The sequence below is a fragment of the Miscanthus floridulus genome, chromosome 18, assembly GCF_019320115.1.
Source record: "Miscanthus floridulus cultivar M001 chromosome 18, ASM1932011v1, whole genome shotgun sequence".
Taxonomy (NCBI): domain Eukaryota; kingdom Viridiplantae; phylum Streptophyta; class Magnoliopsida; order Poales; family Poaceae; genus Miscanthus; species Miscanthus floridulus.
This window is the reverse complement of record NC_089597.1, coordinates 126,304,767-126,328,738: the sequence shown is the minus strand read 5'-3', so window position 1 is coordinate 126,328,738 and position 23,972 is coordinate 126,304,767.

Sequence of the window (23,972 nt, the reverse complement as noted above, 5' to 3'; positions counted from 1 at the left end):
ACTCATCTATAAGGGGAACAAGTCCATTTTATCTTCTTGAAATATAACCAGAGTCCGATTTTCTTCATCGAACTCCAAACACTACCAAAAAAAAAATGAATTTAGAAGATACCTCTTTTATTTACACTAGGTTTATCCCCGTGTGTTGCAACGGGAGTAAAAATAAAATACCACGGCAAATTTAAGTTTGCACATGTATTATGCCTAATCAGGTTTGACCTGCCCAAGTCCTAAAATTACAGCCGTAAGCAATAGAAACGAGCTACACCCACATTATGGACCGCGTAAAGATGGCTCTGCTTGGGATTCTACGTTGCTTTGCTTGAGATCCAAAAGCTTGCTAACGGGCAACAAAATCCTAGCTATGTGTTAGACAACAAAAAATGTGGAAGTCGTTAAAATGGGAAACGAACTTCACCATTGCGTTCCTCTCGTCGAGACGGTAAAAAAAAAACATATATGGAACGTCTAATTCGAAGTCCGGATAAAGAAGTTATGCCCTCGGAAAGATGCCTCGTTGTCGGGAGTTCTGACCCAAGTCGGGATTTCCGACGGTCGAAAGTTCCGACGCGTGTCGGGACTTTCGGGAAGCCTGAAGAAATCTGCTCGGGTGTCTGGGGTTATCCCTACGTCGGGAGTTCCGACAAAAGTCAGAAGTTTCCGACTGTCGGGAGTTCCGACATACCTAACAGGAAATCCTGTTCGGATCTGGCCTTATGGATTCCGATCCGAACTGTTCCAAACTCGTGGAAAGCTTGGAAAATAAGGCTTGGAGAGATTTCCTACTGGGATAAGACCACCCCCTCTATATATATGAGAGGATCATGGCCGATTGAGTTCCCATCTATCTAATCGACAAACAAATCAATCTATTACCTCTACCCCAACCCTTTTACCCTCTTCTCCAACCCCCATGCTGTTCATCCTTTGATCCGACGACCAAGGATGGCGCCCTAGGCTTGCCGGCCGACCTAGGGCAACCCGGCGACGTCCTTGCCCTGACGGGTCCCTCCCGGGCGAGAGCTTCGACGGTTTCTTTGTTAGTTTGCCTGAAAACCAGTCCGTTCTTCGTCACGTAAGCACGTTAGTTATCCTTTGGTGGTTTGCTTGTAAACCTCTCCGTTCTTCACCACGAAAGAGTGACATCCTCGCTGCGTTCTTCGGTCCGTAGCGGCCCGGGCGTCCAAGGCCCTATTGGTGTTTGATTCGGATCACTTCCGACGTCAACACACTTTTTGACGACTCCGCTGGGGACGATTGGTTCGGCTATCTCTTATAGCCGATCTCTCTGACCTAGCCTTACTCCTCGTTAATATATCTTCTTGAGCTCGCCATTACCGTTGCATCTGGCCCAAAAGACCGATCGCATCTGATTTTGACCTCTTGTGATCTTGTTTGCGATTTTACAACAAGTTGCGCTGCTTATCGGAAAATTCAGCAAGGCGGTCAAGTTATAAATCATGAAGTACCAAGGTGTTGCATCACAATATTACTACAATCACCCTGAGGTACAACTTGCAAATGCATCTTATGATCCTAATAGTTATTTTGCAAGTTCTATGCGCTCTCATGTTGGTGTTGCTAGCTGTTATGATACTAGATATGTTACATCGGCTAATACTTTTGTTAATGCTCCTCATCATACACATCATAATTATGAATATTATGGTCAAGAGCCGATGCATGTTGTAAATTCTTCGAGTTTTGATGCTACTAGCAACATACAACACGCAAATTGTTATTCATCGGCTATAAGTTCATAATATGTGGTTCCACCATAAGACATGCCGATGAATGAGAGAATTAGCTATAACAATGCTAATTATTTAGTCAATTGCTCTAAAAATTTAGCACCATATGCCAATGCTCCTATTCATAATTCGGCTCCATATGTTACTCCCAACTCGAGCCAAATTAATGAAAATTCAGCAAGGTGTTTAAGTGCTAAATACTTATGATTCGGCTTCACGTGTTACTAATAACCATAGCCGAATCAATGAAAATTCAGCACCTTATGCAAAGATTAATGCTCACAATTTGACTTTGTATTTCGCTCATGACCATAGTCGAATTAGTGAAATTTCAGCAAGGCATTCAAGTGCTAAAACTCGTGATTCGGCTCCACATATTGCTAATAATTATAGCCGAATCAATGAAAATTCAGCAATATGTGTGTAACGTCCCGCCTCTCCGAGGCCGGGCCCGCTTACATCTGGCAGCTTCTCTAGGATATAGACTGCCCTCACAGACCAACACAGGTCTTTTCTGCGCACTTTGTCCTCACTCGTGCGCACCCGGGAAGAACTTCCCGGTCGGTCACCCATCGCTCCAGGCCAAGCACGCTTAACCTCGGAGTTATTTGCAGATGGGCTTCCGGAAAAGAAGTTGCAACTTATTGGTATGGGTATCCTATTAATCCTATTAAGCCCTGGGCCAGGATGTTACATCCTCACCCCCATAAGAGATCGATGTCCTCGTCGATCAATCCCAAGCCAGGAGCGTCCTCTCTTGGTCACGTCCGTGTGTCCAGAGCCAGCGCATGTGCCATGCTGTGTGACCACGCCGGATCCACACTAGCCATGCGCACCATGCCTGCGCAACTACGACACACGCGCCCGTGAAACCGCGAGAGTCGGCTCTGATACCATTCTGTAACGTCCCGCCTCTCCGAGGCCGGGCCCGCTTACATCTGGCAGCTTCTCTAGGATATAGACTGCCCTCACAGACCAACACAGGTCTTTTCTGCGCACTTTGTCCTCACTCGTGCGCACCCGGGAAGAACTTCCCGGTCGGTCACCCATCGCTCCAGGCCAAGCACGCTTAACCTCGGAGTTATTTGCAGATGGGCTTCCAGAAAAGAAGTTGCAACTTATTGGTATGAGTATCCTATTAATCCTATTAAGCCCTGGGCCACCCTGGTGTTACTTTGTAACGTTTTGCTGAAACATTTCGTAAGCATCTGATTTATGTGCATTGGTGTATGATAGGCTTTATAACCCATGTTTGGCTTGGAAACATTTTTACGAAACGAAAAGAAAAAGGTTATGTTTCATGTCACATAACGCGTTTATTACCTGAATCAAAATTTTGTTAACACAAAATGTTATAAAACGTTTTGGGAATGGCGATAAAAAGTTGTGGTCGGTGACATGGAGGGCTAGCGAGTACGTCCCGGGGAGCGGGTTTGGGGTTTTGACGCGAAATCTTTCAAATCGACGTCCTCCGCGTAAGTGTTTGAAGTGGTCGACGAAGCCACCTTTGGCATTAGTTGTAGAACAATCGGCTTAAGAAGTAGCGTAATGTCGCGACTGAGAGTGATGGCTCGGTGTACTCCTTTTCGCATCGAGCAATTGGAATAGCGTTTGGAGCGTGGCGTACTCATTTTCTAGTTGCTTTAAAAGTCGTGCACGTCACCTGGCTGGGCTCTGGGCGCGGTCACCACCCCGTTGGCTTGCCAGCGCGCCCTGCCGCGTGGGCCAGAGCCACTGCGCGCCGACTGCGCTCGCTGTGCCGTTCACGCGAACGACCAACGCGTCCTGACCACCGCTCGCTGCTGCCCGCCTGCGCGCTCTGCCTGGCTGCTGCTCGCCTCGCCAGCAGACGCGTGGTGCCTGGACCACCGACCGTGCCCTGCCTGCACCTTGCCCTACCCGCTGTGGCCGTGGTCGGGTGGGGTCCCGCGTCCGCGTCGCTAGCGGCTACGCTTGGCACCGCTCAGTTGACCCCTTGGCCGCTTGCGCGTAGAGGACTGCCGCTGCACTGTCGCCTCGGCGTCACGTCTGCCGTGTCCTTGCCTGGCGCCGTCCGCAGACGTGCCATGCCAGGGCTCGTCGTTTGCTGCAGCGGCCATGCAGACGGCTGTCAGGAGCACGCCCTGGGGTTCCCCATGGCTAAGCACGGCGGTACCTTGCGTTGACGTCCGCAGACGAGCCATGCCGCGCTGGGTGTTCCTCTGTCTCCGCTGTCCCCTTGCCGCCATCATGTTTCTTTCCATTTCACCGATGCGGTTGCACCCCGGTTCAATTGGTCTGGCCCGCAGCTCCGTTGGGCAGCCGGTAACCCTTCCTGCCCCTCATAGCAGCCTGTAGCTCTGTCCTGTGCGCCAATTTTGAAGGGCCGAGCTCTCGGGCCATTAAGACCCGGAGTGCTGCGCCGTCGGTTTTCTTCGCCGCCAAAGCAGCTCGGTCAAATTCCTCGCACCACTAGCCTCCCCTTCCGTCAGTTGTCGCCATGGTCGCCCTATCCTAGACCCTACCGCCATAGTGCATCCTGTGGCGTGGCCGTGCCATTGCCGTGCTCTGCTACACTCCTCGCGCGCACATGGCCGGCTTGGCCTGAGCCACCTCCGATCGCTTCTTCACGTCTTCCAGTTCCATGGTGAGTCGCTGGTACTCGTCCACTCCTTGTTTTGTCCCGGCCGTGCTGTTGTTCACCGGAACGGCATCGCCGTCCTTGCAGGTTGCCCACCGTCGTGGTCCGTGCTCGCTGCGACGTCTCGGCGCCTGTGTCTCCGCCCGGTGGTTTGCGTTCGCACGTAGGTGAGTATCGGCCCTTTATTTTAGCATGGAGAGGGCCGGGGTGGCTGACGTAGGCGTCTAGTGCCGCGCCGTCGCGCCGGTGCGTGCTCTGGATAGCCAGGGACCTCCTCGTGGTGAAGAAGAAGAAGTGAAGAAGAAGAAGTGGGAGGGTGCTGGTGTAAAACGGTAGACTAGCGAAACAGTGCCGTAGAGCTCGTAGTAAATGCTGAGTTCGTCGGGGGTGTTCGTACATTTTTACCGCGCGCGCAGGCCTTCCCCTTCGTGGGCCGTTGGCCATCTGGGCCGCGCCTCCGCGTGGGCCGCGCGCCTGGCTGCTGTCGCGCGCGGGCAGGATAACGAGTTGGATCGGGCCGCACGTCGTGGGCTGGTCAGGGAGGTTTCGTTTTCTCCATTTCATGGTATTAGAAATTGTGTATCTATTTAGGTTATGAACTGAACTTCAATAATTAGCAGTAAATTGCATGATTGTCCAAAAATAGCGAAACAAAGTTTGTTAGGTTCACAAAAATGTCGCCTACCTGTTAGTACAGTTGGTTCACCATTAGTGGTCAGGATGGTAGGCTCATAAGCTTGAAGTGGAAGCTTAGCGGTATATCGATCCTTAATTGCAAGATTTGTTGGGGTAAACCGACGATAGCTTTAGCTTTGAAATCGTTACCGTATGTTCCTTAGGCATTTATATACTTGCTGTAAAAATGGTAACCATAGAACGAGTCATTTAACGCCGTAGTTATTATCCTTGCTTTATCGTAAACTGGCATTAGGAGTATGAATATCCGTAGTCATCGTATGAATGTAGGACGCGGTCATACATGTTAGTGGTACTGGTATATAGCTTAGACTTTAGTAGGAAGACCTCGCTTAGAAATGTAATAGAGGTACTTTTGCATTGAGAATTTTTGTTGCCATAGTGTAATCATTGCATCGTCATTTCATGTAGATCACGAACAGGTAGACTTCGTACCCGTCGGTGATCCGGAGTACAACGAGGTGATCGAGGAGTACGAGGAGGAGCTTTTCACACAGGAAGGAGACCAGGAGCCTGTTGGTACTGACTTTGCTGACTCGGCACCTGCCCAAGGCAAGCCCCGGTGCATAACCCCTATTTTTAAATGATCACTGAATATATTTATATGATATGCATTTACGTTACAGGCATTTTATGGAAACTACATGCATAGATATATCCACCCTGAGTCCTACTAGTGCAGGTCGAGTAGCTGCTATGCTCAGGATGTCGGTAGCGTGAGTAACCTGACGTTACTCGCAAATAGGTGATTACACTATAATACCATGATGAAATAATGGGAAGGAAAAATGGTGACCGGATAGGGATGTGGATTTGATACTGGTGGGTGTGAGGGGTTGTGCCCTGTGGCCAACAGGGCATAGCCCGGTTACACTTTTTCCCTGTCTGCGTCGATTAAGGACCGGTCGTTGCTTATGACTCTAGGCAGGTCACAGACTTTTGTCCCGAGCACATACTTGGGTATGGGCGCAGGGAAGACTTGCTGCTCTCTTGTCGCGGATCCGGCTCTTTTCGGACCGACTGATGGGAAGAGGAGGTGGTGGAGGTCCTTGCGCCGCACTGAGTCCGAGATTCAGAGGCGGGGGCTTGGAGTCCAAGTTTGGACGGGGACCTGGACACTCAGGACAGGAGAGTGGTGGGTTAGTCCCGCTTGTGCCCGGGGTACAAGCGGGGCGTGTGTCTTCAGGGCACCCAGCTGGGCACATTGATTCGCAAATCGCCGGGTTACCCGGTACGGCTTGTCTGCGGTTTAGCACCGTAGTAAGAACTGGAAGTGGAAAATGAGAAGAAATAGTATCGATTGCTCAACTCTTGCTTGAAAGTAGCATAGGTGCTTATATAGATTGACTAGATAAGAACGTAATACGGCTGATAAGAATAATATATCAATAAGGACTCACTATTAGTACTGCTTTTGGCTAAAAGAAAAACCAGCAACCATAAAGCCTAGCATATTCCTTAGAGTCGGGAAAATATTCCCACTATCGGATAAGTCTTGCGAGTACATTGTGTACTCAGGGTTATTTACCCCTGTTGCAGGTGATGCTTGAGGAGTACCTTGTGTGGAGGATTCTTCTGGTGGGCTCAGACGAAATCCTCGTTATCTTATCGCTAGATGTTATCTTTTAATATTCCGCTGTTTATCATTCCGAACTCTATATTTGGTATTGTAATAATGTACTTTTCAGAAACTCTAATGTATGAGATGGACTTGTGTTGTAACTCGTTTTCATTATTGGATCCTTGGGGAAAAATGTGGATCTTTCGGGCTCTCCCTCGGGGTGTGTCCGACGGATACCGCTCGCGGTAGTGGCTATCGGGGTGCTTAGTGTCTGGTGGAAGACGAGCGCCTCCGTAAGTACGCTATTTCGGGTGGTTCTGCCACAGTTGGTACCAGAGCCAATAATGGTCACGAGTTCCTCACTCTTTTACAAAACTAAAAGATTGAACAACAAAAGTTTTGCGAAAAATAGGGTGCGATTAAGTTAAGTTATATAAGTATAAGCCCTAGCTATATGGTATATCTAGGATAGCGGCACTGGTTTTATCTAATCAGTCTTCTGCAGGTACACTGACTTATGTTGCGTAAGAAATCGCTTAGTATACGGAAAGTGAGTGTGCGATGTGCCAAAAATGTTACGAACACCGCTATATTCCGGCTTGAGTGAACGTATAGGTCGAAGCGTGCATCATATAATAGCATCTTTTGAACTAGGAATCCCCCTTCACGTATAATGAAAGTAGTAAATTGGCAGGACTAACTTAATGAATACTTTAATATGTGCTGCCATTTCTTTAATCCCTAGATTCTAATCGGAAAGGTATCCTAATGGATGGTTCGTCTCTCTTACAGATGAATCTGAGGTCTGGACGTGGGAGTACCAGTTCGGGAGTGGCCAACGAGGGCCATGGTGACAGTGCTCGGGCCTTTGAGCGTGACAACGAGGGAGCTCGGGAGGTTCCACCTTTGGTTCCCCATCCTTTCCCGCCGCCGCCACCGCCTCCGCCGCTGTCCACCGCGGAGGTCATGGTGGAGTTGTTGGCTGCTCGTCGGGAGTCAGCCGCGGCTCGACAGGAGACTGCTCGTGCCTTGGAGATTATGGCACAGGCCATCGCGGGTCTCGCCCGTGGAGGACCCGGAGGTAACGGTGGGAATGGGGGTGGTGCTCGCCATCCTGAGGGACAGTCCTCTTACCAGGACTTCCTCAAGACCCACCCGCCCACGTTCACGCCATCGGACGATCCGCTGGAGGCGGAGCACTGGCTTCGCACGCTAGAGCAGAAGTTTCGGCTGCTCGGAGTGGCCAACGAGCAGAAGGTGCACTTTGCGTCCCAGCAGCTTTTGGGGTCCGCAGGTGCCTGGTGGGAGACTTTCCTGGCCGCGGAGCTGCCGGATCATCCAGCAACATGGCAGGAGTTCTCCACCGCCTTCCGCGAGTTCTTCATACCTGCTGGCGTTATCCACTAGAAGGTGACCGAGTTCATGGAGTTGCGTCAGGGGAGCAGGACGGTAATGGAGTATGTGAATCAGTTCAACCACTTGGCTCAGTATGCTGGTAGTCAGGTGGACACGGATGACAAGAAGAAGGATCGCTTCTTTCATGGTCTCACTCCTATTCTTCAGGAGAAACTATACCTGGGAAACTATCAGACCTTTGGGGCTCTGATAAACACCGCCATTGCTCTTGAGGGTTTTCAGCAGGCATCTCAGGCGGATTGGAAGTGGAGGAGGGTGGCAGCTGGATCCTCCAGCCACCCTCATACTCAGAAGGTGCAAATTGTGAGGCGGGGGTCCTATCAACCATCCGGCGGGCCTCCGTTCTAGTCACCCCAGCAGACCTCACAAACTTCCGCGACCCAGTACAAGGCACCTCAGCAGCAGGTGCAGCCCCAGCAGACTCAGGGACAGCAGGTCCCACCTCATCAGGGATTCAGGAATAAGCCTGGTGCTTGTTTCAAGTGTGGCAAGGAGGGCCACTATGCTAGGGAGTGTCCTCAGCAGCAGACAGCTCAGCCGTCTCAGCCGTCTACAAATTCTAGGCTGGTTAAGAGGACTTTCATCAAGAGGAAGGTGCCCAGCAGATCCGGTCAGGTGCACTTCACGGATGCTCAGCAGGTTGTGCATCAGGAGATAGTTATGGCTGGTATGTTTACCATCGAATCCCATCCAGCTTTGGTGTTGTTTGATTCTGGTGCATCGCATTCCTTTATGAGCATGGGGTTTGTAGAGCGGCACAATTTATCACTTGTGGCTATACCGTATGCCTATAAGATCCGTACTGCGGGTTCTCAGATGTTCATCAACACCCGCACGGATACAATAAGTTTGGTATTAGCCACCCACACTTACCGTCTACAGTTCATGATAATGCCTGGGCAAGGCATTGACGTTATTCTTGGGATGAACTGGTTGCGGGTGTATGGGGTAGTATTGGATATGAGGAGAAGAAGTGTAGAGTTATGGCTTTCGTCTTCTGAGGATAGGATGTCTCTCATCATACCCTCAGAACCGGTCTTACCTATTGCTGCCTATGCTGAAGCCGTTCCTGATCTTACCTCCATTCCAGTAGTATGTGAGTTTCCAGATGTTTTCCCTGAGGATCTTCCTGGATTGCCACCGGACCGTGAGGTAGAATTCTCCATTGAACTTGAGCCTGGTACTGCTCCTATCTCTAGATGTCCGTACCGTATGGCCCCAAGAGAACTAGCAGAAATGAAGAAGCAACTGAAGGAGTTGATGGACAAGGGTTTCATCCGCCCAAGTTCTTCACCATGGGGTTGCCCAGCGATTTTCGTGAAGAAGAAGGATGGTACACTGCGGATGTGTGTGGATTACCACCCCCTCAATGCGGTAACAGTTAAGAACAAGTATCCCTTGCCCCGCATTGATACTTTGTTTGATCAACTAGTTGGCGCCAGGATGTTCTCGAAAATAGATCTCCGATCGGGCTACCATCAGATCAAGATCAGGCCATAGGATATACCAAGGACAGCTTTCTCTACTAGGTATGGGCTATATGAATACCTAGTGATGTCTTTCGGCCTCACCAATGCCCCGGCCTTCTTCATGTACCTGATGAACTCAGTTTTTATGCCGGAGCTAGATAAGTTTGTGGTAGTTTTCATTGATGACATCTTAATCTATTCCAAGAATGAGGAAGAGCATGCCCGTCACCTCCGGATAATACTGACTCGGCTAAGGGAGCACCAGTTGTATGCTAAATTCAGCAAGTGCGAGTTTTGGCTTGATCAAGTACAGTTTTTGGGACATGTGTTGACACCTGAGGGCGTTTCTGTGGATCCCAGCAAGGTGCAAGATGTAGTAGATTGGAAGTCTCCAAGGTCGGTGCACCAGATCCATCAGTTCCTTGGGCTAGCTGGATACTATCGACGTTTCATCCCTGATTTCTCCAAGATAGCCCAGCCCATGACTAAGCTGCTCCAAAAAGAAGCTAAGTTTGTTTGGAGTCCAGCTTGTGAAGAAGCTTTTCAGTCCCTGAAGACTTTTCTGACCACTGCCCCTGTGTTGGCTCAACCGGATATTGGGAGGCCCTTTGATGTTTACTGTGATGCCTCGAAGACGGGATTGGGGTGTGTGCTTATGCAAGAAGGGCGTGTGATAGCTTATGCTTCGCGCCAACTGAAGAAGCATGAGGTGAACTACCCTACCCACGATTTAGAGCTAGCTGCTGTAGTTCACTCTCTGAAGATCTGGAGGCATTATTTGTTGGGCAACAAAGTGCATATCTTCACGGACCACAAGAGCCTTAAGTATATTTTCACTCAGTCTGAGTTAAACATGAGACAAAGGAGATGGTTAGAGTTGATCAAGGATTATGATTTGGAAGTTCACTATCACCCAGGAAAAGCCAACGTGGTGGCTGATGCTTTGAGTCGTAAGTCGCATCAGGTTGAGGAAATACCCTTGTCACTCCACCACACCGAGGTGCTGGCTCAGATTGCTTTGACCTCGGAATTGCTGGAGCAAATTATTCAGGAACAGAAGGGAGATCACGAAGAGATTCCTCACATCAAGAAGTTGCTAGCGGAAGGGCGTGGACCTCATTTTAGCATTGATGAGCTGGGAGTCGTGAGATACAAGAATAGACTGGTGGTTCCGTCTAATGAGGAGCTGAAAGGAAAGATTCTAAAAGAAGCCCATCATTCCAAGCTGTCTATCCACCCTGGTAGCAACAAAATGTACCATGATCTACGCCAACTATACTGGTGGTCTTACATGAAGCAAGATATCACCCAGTTCGTTGCAGAATGTGACACTTGTGGTAGAATCAAGGCAGATCATATGCGTACTCCTGGATATCTACAGCCCTTGCCCATTCCTATTTGGAAATGGGAGGATATTTCCCTAGATTTCATTGTGGGTTTACCCCGCACCTCCTCTGGTTTTGATTCTATTTGGGTCATCGTGGACCGTCTCACCAAGTCTGCCCATTTCCTTCCGGTGGACACTAGATACAGTGCTAAGAAGTATGCGGAGTTATACTTTGATCGGATTGTGACCCTACATGGAGTTCCTCTCACCATCATCTCTGATAGAGGGTCAGTTTTTGTCTCTCGTTTCTGGGAGAAACTCCAGGAGTGTTTGGGTACTCGCCTTCTCAGGAGCTCGGCATACCACCCACAGATGGATGGTCAAACTAAGAGGGTGAACCAGGTGCTCGAGCATATGCTGCGGGCTTGTACAATCTCTTTTCCTAAGAAGTGGGATCAGTGTTTGAAGCTGGCCAAATTTTCTTATAATAACAGCTATCAGGAGAGTATCCGTATAGCACCATTTGAAGCTTTATATGGACAGAAGTGTCGGACGCCACTAAATTGGGTTGAAGTAGGAGACCGTGGGTACTTCAGGCCTGATTTCATAAAGGAGGCTCGAGAGAAAGTAAATATAATTCGTGAACACTTGAAGTCAGCTCAGAGTCGACAGAAGGCTTACGCAGATAAGCGAAGAAGGCCTTTAGAATTTGCAGCTGGAGATTATGTGTATCTCAAGGTATCTCCTATGAGAGGGGTACATCGGTTTGGTGTTCATGGCAAGTTAGCCCCTCGGTATGTGGGTCCATACAAGGTGTTGCAGCAGTGTGGTCCCGTTGCTTATCGTCTCCAACTCCCTGAAATTCTCTCGGCAGTTCACAATGTATTTCACGTCTCGCAACTGAAGAAATGCCTACGAGTTCCTGAAGAAGCTGTGGAAATAGAAGGACTTTTGCTCCAACCTGATCTGTCCTATGTGGAACATCCTATAAAAATCTTGGATGAGAAGGAAAGAGTGACCAGGAACAGGGTGATAAAGTTTTACAAGGTACAATGGCAAAACCATTCAGAGGACGAAGCCACCTGGGAGCAAGAGAACTACTTAACAAAGCATTACCCCCATCTCCTCTCTGGGTCGGATAGTTAGTTTTGCGCAAAAAAATGTACTCCATACCCTTTCTCACACTAGGCACATGAAATCTCGGGTCGAGATTTTGCTTTAGAGGGGTAGATTTGTAACACCCTGGTGTTACTTTGTAACGTTTTGCTGAAACATTTCGTAAGCATCTGATTTATGTGCATTGGTGTATGATAGGCTTTATAACCCATGTTTGGCTTGGAAACATTTTTACGAAACGAAAAGAAAAAGGTTATGTTTCATGTCACATAACGCGTTTATTACCTGAATCAAAATTTTGTTAACACAAAATGTTATAAAACATTTTGGGAATGGCGATAAAAAGTTGTGGTCGGTGACATGGAGGGCTAGCGAGTACGTCCCGGGGAGCGGGTTTGGGGTTTCGATGTGAAATCTTTCAAATCGACGTCCTCCACGTAAGTGTTTGAAGTGGTCAACGAAGCCACCTTTGGCATTAGTTGTAGAACAATCGGCTTAAGAAGTAGCGCAATGTCGCGACTGAGAGTGATGGCTCGGTGTACTCCTTTTTGCATCGAGCAATTGGAATAGCGTTTGGAGCGCGGCGTACTCATTTTCTAGTTGCTTTAAAAGTCGTGCACATCACCTGGCTGGGCTCTGGGCGCGGTCACCACCCCGTTGGCTTGCCAGCGCGCCCTGCCGCGCGGGCCAGAGCCACTGCGCGCCGGCTGCGCTCGCTGTGCCGTTCACGCGAACGACCAGCGTGTCCTGACCACCGCTCGCTGCTGCCCGCCTGCGCGCTCTGCCTGGCTGCTGCTCGCCTCGCCAGCAGACGCGCGGCGCCCGGACCGCCGGTCGTGCCCTGCCTGCACCTTGCCCTGCCCGCAATGGCCATGGTCGGGTGGGGTCCCGCGTCCGCGTCGCTAGCGGCTACGCTCAGCACCGCTCAGTTGACCCCTTGGCCGCTTGCGCGTAGAGGACTGCCGCTGCACTGTCGCCTCGGCATCGCGTCTGCCGTGTCCTTGCCTGGCGCTGTCCGCAGACGTGCCATGCCAGGGCTCGTCGTTTGCTGCAGCGACTGTGCGGACGGCTGTCAGGAGCACGCCCTGGGGTTCCCCATGGCCAAGCACGGCGGTACCTTGCGTTGACGTCCGCAAACGAGCCATGCCGCGTTGGGTGTTCCTCTGTCTCCGCTGTCCCCTTGCCGCCGTCATGTTTCTTTCCATTTCACCGATGCGGTTGCACCCCGGTTCAATTGGTCTAGCTCGCAGCTCCGTTGGGCAGCCGATAACCCTTCCCGCCCCTCATAGCAGCCTATAGCTCTGTCCTGTGCGCCAATTTTGAAGGGCCGAGCTCTCGGGCCATTAAGACCCGGAGTGCTGCGCCGTCGGTTTTCTTCGCCGCCAAAGCAGCTCGGTCAAATTCCTCGCACCACTAACCTCCCCTTCCGTCAGTTGTCGCCATGCTCGCCCTATCCTAGACCCTACCACCGTAGTGCATCCTGTGGCGCGGCCATGCCATTGCCGTGCTCTGCTGCACTCCTCGCGCGCACATGGCCAGCTTGGCCTGAGCCACCTCCGATCGCTTCTTCACGTCTTCCAGTTCCGTGGTGAGTCGCTGGTACTCGTCCACTCCTTGTTTTGTCCCGGCCGTGCTGTTGTTCACCGGAACGGCATTGCCGTCCTTGCAGGTTGCCCACCGTCGTGGTCCGTGCTCGCTGCGACGTCTCGGCGCCTGTGTCTCCGCCCGGTGGTTTGCGTTCGCACGTAGGTGAGTATCGGCCCTTTATTTTAGCATGGAGAGGGCCGGGGTGGCTGACGTAGGCGTCCAGTGCCGCGCCGTCGTGTCGGTGCGTGCTCTGGATAGCCAGGGACCTCCTCACGGTGAAGAAGAAGAAGTGGGAGGGTGCTGGTGTAAAATGGTAGACTAGCGAAACAGTACCGTAGAGCTCGTAGTAAATGCTAAGTTCGTCGGGGGTGTTCGTGCATTTTTACCGCGCGCGCAGGCCTTCCCCTTCGTGGGCCGTTGGCCATCTGGGCCGCGCCTCCGCGTGGGCCGCGCGCCTGGCTGCTGTCGCGCGTGGGCAGGATAACGAGTTGGATCGGGCCGCGCGTCGTGGGCCGGTCATGGAGGTTTCGTTTTCTCCATTTCATGGTATTAGAAATTGTTTATCTATTTAGGTTATGAACTGAACTTCAATAATTAGCAGTAAATTGCATGATTGTCCAAAAATAGCGAAACAAAGTTTGTTAGGTTCGCAAAAATGTCGCCTACCTGTTAGTACAGTTGGTTCACCATTAGTGGTCAGGATGGTAGGCTCATAAGCTTGAAGTGGAAGCTTAGCGGTATATCGATCCTTAATTGCAAGATTTGTTGGGGTAAACCGACGATAGCTTTAGCTTTGAAATCGTTACCGTAGGTTCCTTAGGCATTTATATACTTGCTGTAAAAATGGTAACCATAGAACGAGTCGTTTAACACCGTAGTTATTATCCTTGCTTTATCGTAAACTGGCATTAGGAGTATGAATATCCGTAGTCATCGTATGAATGTAGGACGCGGTCATACATGTTAGTGGTACTGGTATATAGCTTAGACTTTAGTAGGAAGACCTCGCTTAGAAATGTAATAGAGGTACTTTTGCATTGAGAATTTTTGTTGCCATAGTGTAATCATTGCATCGTCATTTCATGTAGATCATGAACAGGTAGACTTCGTACCCGTCGGTGATCCGGAGTACGACGAGGTGATCGAGGAGTACGAGGAGGAGCTTTTCACACAGGAAGGAGACTAGGAGCCTGTTGGTACTGACTTTGCTGACTCGGCACCTGCCCAAGGCAAGCCCCGGTGCATAACCCCTATTTTTAAACGATCACTGAATATATTTATATGATATGCATTTACGTTACAGGCATTTTATGGAAACTACATGCATAGATATATCCACCCTGAGTCCTACTAGTGCAGGTCGAGTAGCTGCTATGCTCAGGATGTCGGTAGCGTGAGTAACCTGACGTTACTCGCAAATAGGTGATTACACTATAATACCATGATGAAATAATGGGAAGGAAAAATGGTGACCGGACAGGGATGTGGATTTGATACTGGTGGGTGTGAGGGGTTGTGCCCTACGGCCAACAGGGCATAGCCTGGTTACACTTTTTCCCTGTCTGTGTCGATTAAGGACCGGTCGTTGCTTATGACTCTAGGCAGGTCACAGACTTTTGTCCCGAGCACATACTTGGGTATGGGCGCAGGGAAGACTTGCTGCTCTCTTGTCGCGGATCCGGCTCTTTCCGGACCGACTGATGGGAAGAGGAGGTGGTGGAGGTCCTTGCGCCGCACTGAGTCCGGGATTCAGAGGCGGGGGCTTGGAGTCCAAGTTTGGACGGGGACCTGGACACCCGGGACAGGAGAGTGGTGGGTTAGTCCCGCTTGTGCCCAGGGTACAAGCGGGGCGTGTGTCTTCGGGGCACCCAGCTGGGCACATTGATTCACGAATCGCCGGGTTACCTGGTATGGCTTGTCTGCGGTTTAGCACCGTAGTAAGAACTGGAAGTGGAAAAGGAGAAGAAATAGTATCGATTGCTCAACTCTTGCTTGAAAGTAGCATAGGTGCTTATATAGATTGACTAGATAAGAACTTAATACGGCTGATAAGAATAATATATCAATAAGGACTCACTATTAGTACTGCTTTTGGCTAAAAGAAAAACCAGCAACCATAAAGCCTAGCATATTCCTTGGAGTCGGGAAAATATTCCCACTATCGGATAAGTCTTGCGAGTACATTGTGTACTCAGGGTTATTTACCCCTGTTGCAGGTGATGCTTGAGGAGTACCTTGTGTGGAGGATTCTTCTGGTGGGCTCAGACGAAATCCTCGTTATCTTATCGCTAGATGTTATCTTTTAATATTCCGCTGTTTATCATTCCGAACTCTGTATTTGGTATTGTAATAATGTACTTTTTAGAAACTCTAATGTATGAGATGGACTTGTGTTGTAACTCGTTTTCATTATTGGATCCTTGGGGAAAAATGTGGATCTTTCGGGCTCTCCCTCGGGGTGTGTCCGATGGATACCGCCCGCGGTAGTGGCTATCGGAGTGCTTAGTGTCTGGTGGAAGACGAGCGCCTCCGTAAGTACGCTATTTCGGTGTTGTAACACCCCGGTGTTATGGCCTCATTTAGCACTATGATTTAGGCCTCAGTAAAGTTTTCGAAACGAGTTCCTCGGATTGTTTTTTTATTTAAAACGTATTCAACGCGATATGCGAATCCAGTGTGACGGAGTTCGCGGACTCAAGTAAACGCTCTAGTTGAATCACGCCGGGCGTAGAAATAATTAGGAATGTCGAACGGTAATTCGAGCCAATCGATAGCAAACGGTTCGTTCTATTAGATTAAGCATGAAAAGCAACATTTATAAATAAAATAAAACCCATTCATAAATAGAACGATATACATATATATATAGCGTTTGAATCAAATTTAAATTCGAGCCTTACTGAAATTTTCTTGTGTCTAGACGTTACAATTTGTGTAAATTAGTAAACCGTGTAAACTAAGCTCTGGTGGCAGCGATACCGTCATTATGCAGCGAAGTTGTGTTTACTCCATCTGGAACAGGACAATCTTGTCAATCAAGCCATTTCGTTGCTATCCAAATGAGCTGTGTATATTATATATATATATAGGTATATGTAAGTTACGTATAGCAAATGCCTGGACGAGCTCCTTTATGACCGAGCAGGGGTTGGCTGCTCTTCTCTGCTCATCACTGTTCACAGTCTTGTCAGCCCCGCCCACGTGTCTCTGTCTGCTGTGTCTCTGTCTGTCCTTGTTCGCCACTGTTCACTGTACCTGGCATGTAGGCCGGCCATCCTGGCTGCTGCGGCTGTCTCCTACGCCTGCTTTTTGAGAAAACCAAGCCACAACCGGACACTGCTCTCCGTCCTGGCTTTAGACCGGCCCCTCATCCCTTCATTTTTCCTCTGCCACTAGTCGACGTACCCATTGCTGCAGGTCAATGCATCGCGCCATGCGTTTCTCTGTTTACCGGCCAGTCCACATGATCGATCGGACTGCTCTGCTTTCCTGATTCGCTCTCGGCTCTTTGCTGTCCCACGCGCGTCTGTTTTTCTTTGCCTCCGTTCGCTCTTCCTCTCTCTACTGCAACCGCCATGGTCACAGCTGCTGGTTCGTTCCCATCCTCTGCTCTGTATCGAAGGAAGAAAGGTAAGAAATGAAGTATAAATTGTGTCCAGGGTTTTCGGTGAAAAATACGTGACTCGTTTTAATAGTACTTTTGGGTCTAGGGTTGAATAGAGGAAAGCGTGGGGTTCGTTCTACAAATTATGCGCCGCGCCTGTGGGCTCGCCGTGCCTGGGCCGCTGGCCGCGTGTCCGCCTAGTGCCGCGTCGAGCGCTGGGTCGCTTGCCCCTGTGGGCCGCACCACGCTGCTGGGCCGCTTGCGCCCACCGCGTTATGCTGCTGGTGCCCGCGCATGCACCTTGCCGCCTGGGCCGCCGCATCAATTCCCGCGGCAGCTTCCGGCCTGAAGTCGCTGTCTGGGCTGCTCGCGCCTGCGCTGGGCCTACACGCCGTGCGCGCCTTTGGGCCACCGTTGCCTGCGCGTCTGTGGGCCGTTCGTTGCTGTGCGCCTTGGGCCGCGTACCCGAGCTGATATGATATTCATTGTCTCCTTTAGATTTCTAAAGCGATTGTTAAATTAGTTCTAGAAATAAACTTGTAAGACCAATATAAAATTTTGTAGGTGTCCAAAACTGGTGAAACCAGTTTTGTTAGTCCCCTAAAATCATGCTCTACCTGTTAGTATATTTTGTTCACAAAGTTTGGCAATATTTTTGGGAGCCATATAATTATTTTAAAATGCTTAATATTGTTAAAAGGTGCACTTGTAGAAATTTTTGGGATAAATCGGTAATAGTGTGACTCTAAAAATTTGATAGTAACTTACTAATATTATTATCTACTCACTGTAATTTTTGTAGCTCTAGAATAATTAGTTGCTAGATAAATAATAATGTCCTATTGCGAATAAAGGAACACCTTGGTTTATGTAACGAAAATAATTGTTGGGAAATAGCGTCTTATCTTACAACGTGTATATGTAGCCTAAGTACGGTCGTCGTTAGAACTAGCTCGTTAACTTGAGAGGCGTAAATCGTATTTTACGAGTCACGATTTCAGTCAATTAATCATACCCTTGCATTTCATTACATTGCATATCATGGTAGGGACGACGATGGATCATGGAGTCCTCGGGAGTTGCTGGAGGAATGGTGCTTTTGAAGATCCTGTCGCCATGATGGAAAACTAACTTCTGATTATATTTTTCCCAGGCAAGCCCCGGTGCATAACCCCTACTTTCTGCAGTTTAAATTATATTTGTGCATTAAGTTTTAAGGAGTTGAATGAAACCCACTTGCACATATATATCTTTACCCTATGAGTCTTACTAGTATGACAGGATCGTGTAGATTGCTATGCTACAGGACTCCGGTAGAAGTCGAGTGATTGCCTGTCACTCGCGAGATATAGGAAATATGTTACTATATGATTATCATCTGGAATATATAAAATGGTGGAAAGGAAAATGGTGACCGGGCAGGGATATGGTTTGGGTATTGGTGGGTGTAAGAAGTTGTGTCGCCACGGAGGTGGGTCATAGCTTGGTTACACCGTTTTTCCCTGTCTGGTCGGTTAAGGACCGATCGTTGCATATGACTCTAGGTAGGTCATAGACTTATTATCTCGAGCACATACTTGTGTATGGGCGCTTGGAAGACTTGTTGCTCTCTTGTCGCGGATCCGGCTCTTTCCGGACCGACTGTCAGGGTTTTGTTTTGGTGGAGGAGGTCCTTGCACCGCACTGAGTCCGGGACTCAGGGGCGGGGGCTTGGAGTCCCAGTTTGGACGGGGACCTGGACACCCGGGACAGGAGAGTGATGGGTTGGTCCTGCTTGTGCCCGGGGTACAAGCGGGGCGTGTGTTTTTGGGGTACCCAGCTGGGGGCATTGATTCGTGAATCGCCGGACTATCTGGTACGGCTTGTCTACGGTTTAGCATCGTAGTAAGAACTAAAGATGAAAGATGGACGATGGAAAAAGGGAAATCTGATTGCTTACCACCTGCTTGAAAGTAGCTTAGGTGCTTACATAGAATGGTTAGTTAATGAACCAATGCGGCTATTAATCAAAATCGAATGTAAGGACTCACGCTTAGTAATGCTTCCTGCAATGCAATAAACCCACAAGCCAGATAACCTTGCATATCCTTGGAGTCTTTGCTTTTCTCCTGTCGGGTAAGTCTTGCTGAGTACAATTGAGTACTCAGGGTTTTATTCCCCCTGTTGCAGGTAACAGGTGGAGGCTTGAGCTGACCTTGTGTGTGGATTCCTCCTGGTGGGCTCAGAGAGGATTTCCTTTACGCTGCGATTGTAGTTATTATTTATAACTCTCACCAAATACTTTTATAAATTAAAGTTTCATAATCTATTGTCATAGAGTATATATCAATACTTCATCATGTCATTAATAGATATTTATTTCCGCTGTAACTCTGTTCACATGTTTATATTTCGCTATTCAATTAAATTGTTTACAACTCTGATAATATGATTTCATTCCGCTGTTATAAAAATAAATGTTATACTCTGATGTACATGTTAAGTGATGTAAGAAATGGTTAAGAATGATGTAAGCTTTATTCTCTCATTTGTGATCCTGATGGCAAAAATGTGGATTTTTGGGTTCTCCCCTGGGGTGTGCCCGACGGAATCGAGTAATTTAGTGTTCTCCCTCGAGTGCTTTGTGTCTAATGGAAGACAAGCACTCCTGTGAGGCATTAGATTAGACGGTTCTGCCACAGGTGGTATCAGAGCGCAAATGAGAAAATACAGCTTCGAAAACCTTTTCCAAACTAAAATTTGACAACCCAGTTGTGCAACAAGTTAGGACGTTTGTATGCGAAGTTATATAAGTAGCCCTATTACTATGGTTATGTATCTAGGATAGATGGCACTCTGCTGACTTAGGTAGACTTGATCAAGTTTTCTGCAAGTACACTGACTCGAGCATAGTTCGATAGTATCGACTAGTTACAGGGAGAGAACGATATGCCAAAAATCTGAGAACGGTTGCCCTATAGGTTAGTAACAGTGGAAGGACGTATAGGACGTGCATTCATGCATATTCCGTTGGTGCATTGTAGCGCTCGTTTTGCTGGTAGATACACCATCCATAGGTGCCACGCGTGTCGTATTGTGCACGACTAACTCGTTCCTGTTCTAGAGTTAGGTCTGCACTGTGGCTTCGGGTTTCGCATTCACCCGTGGTTCACGCCGATGGTGACCCACGTCTCCCCATACCCCTTTCTGCGCTCTTGTCGGACCCTTGCCCTGCAGTCGTACTAGTCAGTAATGGCATCGCACGTCGCTCGCTTCGAACTCATGGAATTTGGTCGATCCGCCATAGTGATATCACGTGGGAACCCTGGTGAACCGCGCCATGACCACTGAACGCTCCGCCTTTATAAGTAGAGCCTGGCTTAGCCATTGGTACCACCACTCGGCGCACTTTAGCTCGCTTAGCTTTTCCTTTGAGCCAGCTTTTCGCTCAGCCTCCTTGCAACCACCGCCAAAGATGGCAGGAGCCTAGGTTAGTAGCTACTGCCTGAACATTGAGGGTTTTCCCAGAATCCTACATGCCACCCTGCAAAAGCTCGGAGTCAACGATCGCCCCAAGTATGAGGGCCGTGAGTATGAGGAACATGGCACTGAGCGGTGTGAGGTTACCATCTACATCGGGAAGAGTGAAGAGTTCCCCGACCTCACTGAAGCCTGGAGTGTGACCGCGACCGGGTTTCACTTCGTCGACACCTACCAAGTTGTGGCCCGCAAAGCCTTGCGGTACCTCTGCCAGATCTATGAGGAGCCCATTGCTCGTACTCCCATGCGGTTCTTTCCTCCTTTGGACAAGAATCGGCGGGCATGGAGGGCCCGCATGGAGGCTTTGCAAGGACAAGATGTGCAAGAGGACAGTCCCACCATGGTGCACTTGACCACATACCTGCTCGCTCTGGATGAGCAGTACGACCATCAAGCCTTGGAGCTGAGGGCGTGCCTTCGGCGCCCCGAGGAAGCCGAGATCTTCAACCGGATGCTCTAGGTGCAGCTCGTCGAAGCGCATGCCAGTGCTGCAGCTGCTGAGAGCCGGGAGACTGCCATGGAGGAAGTTCTAAAGGAGGCCGAAGACCGGCATGTTCATCAGCTGCGGGTGGCCTATCTTGTCACCAGGGCCGAGCGAAGGACGCTGGCTGCTGAAAGGCAGGATGCCCCGATCTTGGAAGGGATCCCTATCCACCTGCCCGAGAGAAGAAGAACCAGTGTTGCAGCACCGCTCGCACCTCCACCCTCGGAAGTGTCAGAAGAAGAACCCTTGATTCCTCTCGCTCAGCCGTTGTCCTGCGAGGATGTAGACTAGTTGCCTTGGGACGTTGTGCCCATAGTAGTAGTGTTTTTCTTTGCTGTCCTCGGTATTGTACTCTTGCCGTTGTTGTTGTCCGTAGTTATTGAGATCGTCCGACCGTAGGTGAATGCTAGGCCGTGAATGTGAGCCTAAATGCCTGTACGTTGTACCCATATAAGACCGTTGGAATATGCATTTTAATTATTTCGTTGTGTTTATTGTGTTCCTTTACTTTAGTCTCGTTAGACATGCTCCAAGTTTTCAAGGGCGATGTTAAGTGAGTTGCAAGAAAAGTTGCCATTCAGATACCAGCAGATCAGCCGTGATTGGATAATATAGGACACTGTATCTACTAATGATGGATGTCCCAACAGAACACTTGAATCTCTTTAAACCAAATCCGCCATTGGATTTGAATTCCTTGTCCCTTGTTGTGAAGGGAACCCTTGTTGTTTGAATTTTCTATTGCAATACTTCCCTTATTCTATGGTCTACGACCCCACTGCCTTCAAGGCGTGTAATTTGGTAGTAGTTGCCGGGTTAAAAGCTTGGTGCCACGACGAAACCGAGGGCTCCCTATGGAACATCTGCCACATGGTGACGCTGCTCGGCACGCGCTGGTATTGAGGTTGTTGACCAAGTACCTTTACCAAGTTACACCGCCATACCGTTTTGTTTTAAAAAAAAATTCTCCTTGGAAATGTTTAAGTGTTCAAATGGGAAGTCCACAACGGGTTGATGCAGAGGTGTTCTCTCAAGGTAAACAAGAGATGGTTTGGAGAAGGAAAGTATGCCATGGTCTGGGTTCACAGAAAGGACGGATGTGCTCAAGGAGGGAAGCAAAAGAAGAGTAGTGAAGGAAGGTTAATAGTGGATAGCCGGGAGTAATAGAAAAGTCAGAGTGGACGTCATGTCCCAACCCTGTTTTTAGTTGACCGTGCTTCGCATGCTGGGTCATTTCGCTGCGTGACCTACAAATGTTGTCTATATCGGGTCTTTAGCTCCCCGTTTTCACGTGGCCGCGGCATCGTGCAGTGCTCACCGTCTTTGTGCACTGTGTGTTGCTCCTTTTTTTTTCCAGCATCCGGTCGGCTCCCGACTCTCGCGCCTCATCCCCGTACCGGACCCCCCCCATTTCCCTCTCTTTTCCTTCTTCTTTTGGTGACACGACTGCCCGCACGCCTGCCTCGTCGAGCGAACCTCCTCTACTCTCCTTTATTTCCCCTCCGCCGCTCGCGCAGGAAGCACACCATGGTTGTGCTTATCCCCACAGCATGAACCATCTGTGTATCCCATTCACTCCGCCTCCACCTCCGGTGCGTCGCTTCCCCTCTCCATTCTCCTCTATAAAGTCCCCTTGGACCTTGCTCTTCTTCTTCATCCCCATTCCTCCATATTCGGAGCATAGCTACGAGATCCTGTCGACATTGTGAAGCTAGGTTTGGCTGTCTGAGGTGATGGTGTGATCTGAGAAGAAGAAGAGATCCAGTTCGTCGAAGAAGTTCAAGTTCCCTTGGTTAGTTGGCCTTAGGATTCACGATGTTTTACTTCTCAGACGACTGTTTCTGGATTTGTTGGTGCTACGCCATGTTTCGGATAATCATTATCATGTTGTTTCTCCATTGTCCTCGTCTATCTCGACTTCTGGAGTAGGACTTGGTTGTACCAAGTTGCTCTTAACCATGTATCCCTAGATTCCCGTGTGGTTTAGTATTCGAAGTCGTGTAATCTTTCGTGTAATCCCTGATCTACGGAATGTAATCGTGTTTCCCCTTTTCTGGTTCCAGTTTCGAATCTCGGGACGAGATTCTTTTTAAGGGGGGTTGGTTGTAACACCCCGGTGTTATGGCCTCGTTTAGCACTATGATTTAGGCCTCAGTAAAGTTTTCGAAATGAGTTCCTCGGATTGTTTTTTTTATTTAAAACGTATTCGACGCGATATGCGAATCCAGTGTGACGGAGTTCGCGGACTCAAGTAAATGCTCTAGTTGAATCACGCCGGGCGTAGAAATAATTAGGAATGTCGAACGGCAATTCGAGCCAATCGATAGCAAACGGTTCGTTCTATTAGATTAAGCACGAAAAGCAACATTTATAAATAAAATAAAACCCACTCATAAATAGAACAATATACATATATATATATATAGTGTTTGAATCAAATTTAAATTCGAGCCTTACTGAAATTTTCTTGTGTCTAGACGTTACAATTTGTGTAAATTAGTAAACCGTGTAAACTAAGCTCTGGTGGCAGCGATACTGTCATTATGCAGCGAAGTTGTGTTTACTCCATCTGGAACAGGACAATCTTGTCAATCAAGCCATTTCGTAGCTATCCAAATGAGCTGTGTATATATTATATATATATAGGTATATGTAAGTTACGTATAGCAAATGCCTGGACGAGCTCCTTTATGACCGAGCAGGGGTTGGCTGCTCTTCTCTGCTCATCACTGTTCACAGTCTTGTCAGCCCCGCCCACGTGTCTCTGTCTGCCGTGTCTCTATCTGTCCTTGTTCGCCACTGTTCGCTGTACCTGGCATGTA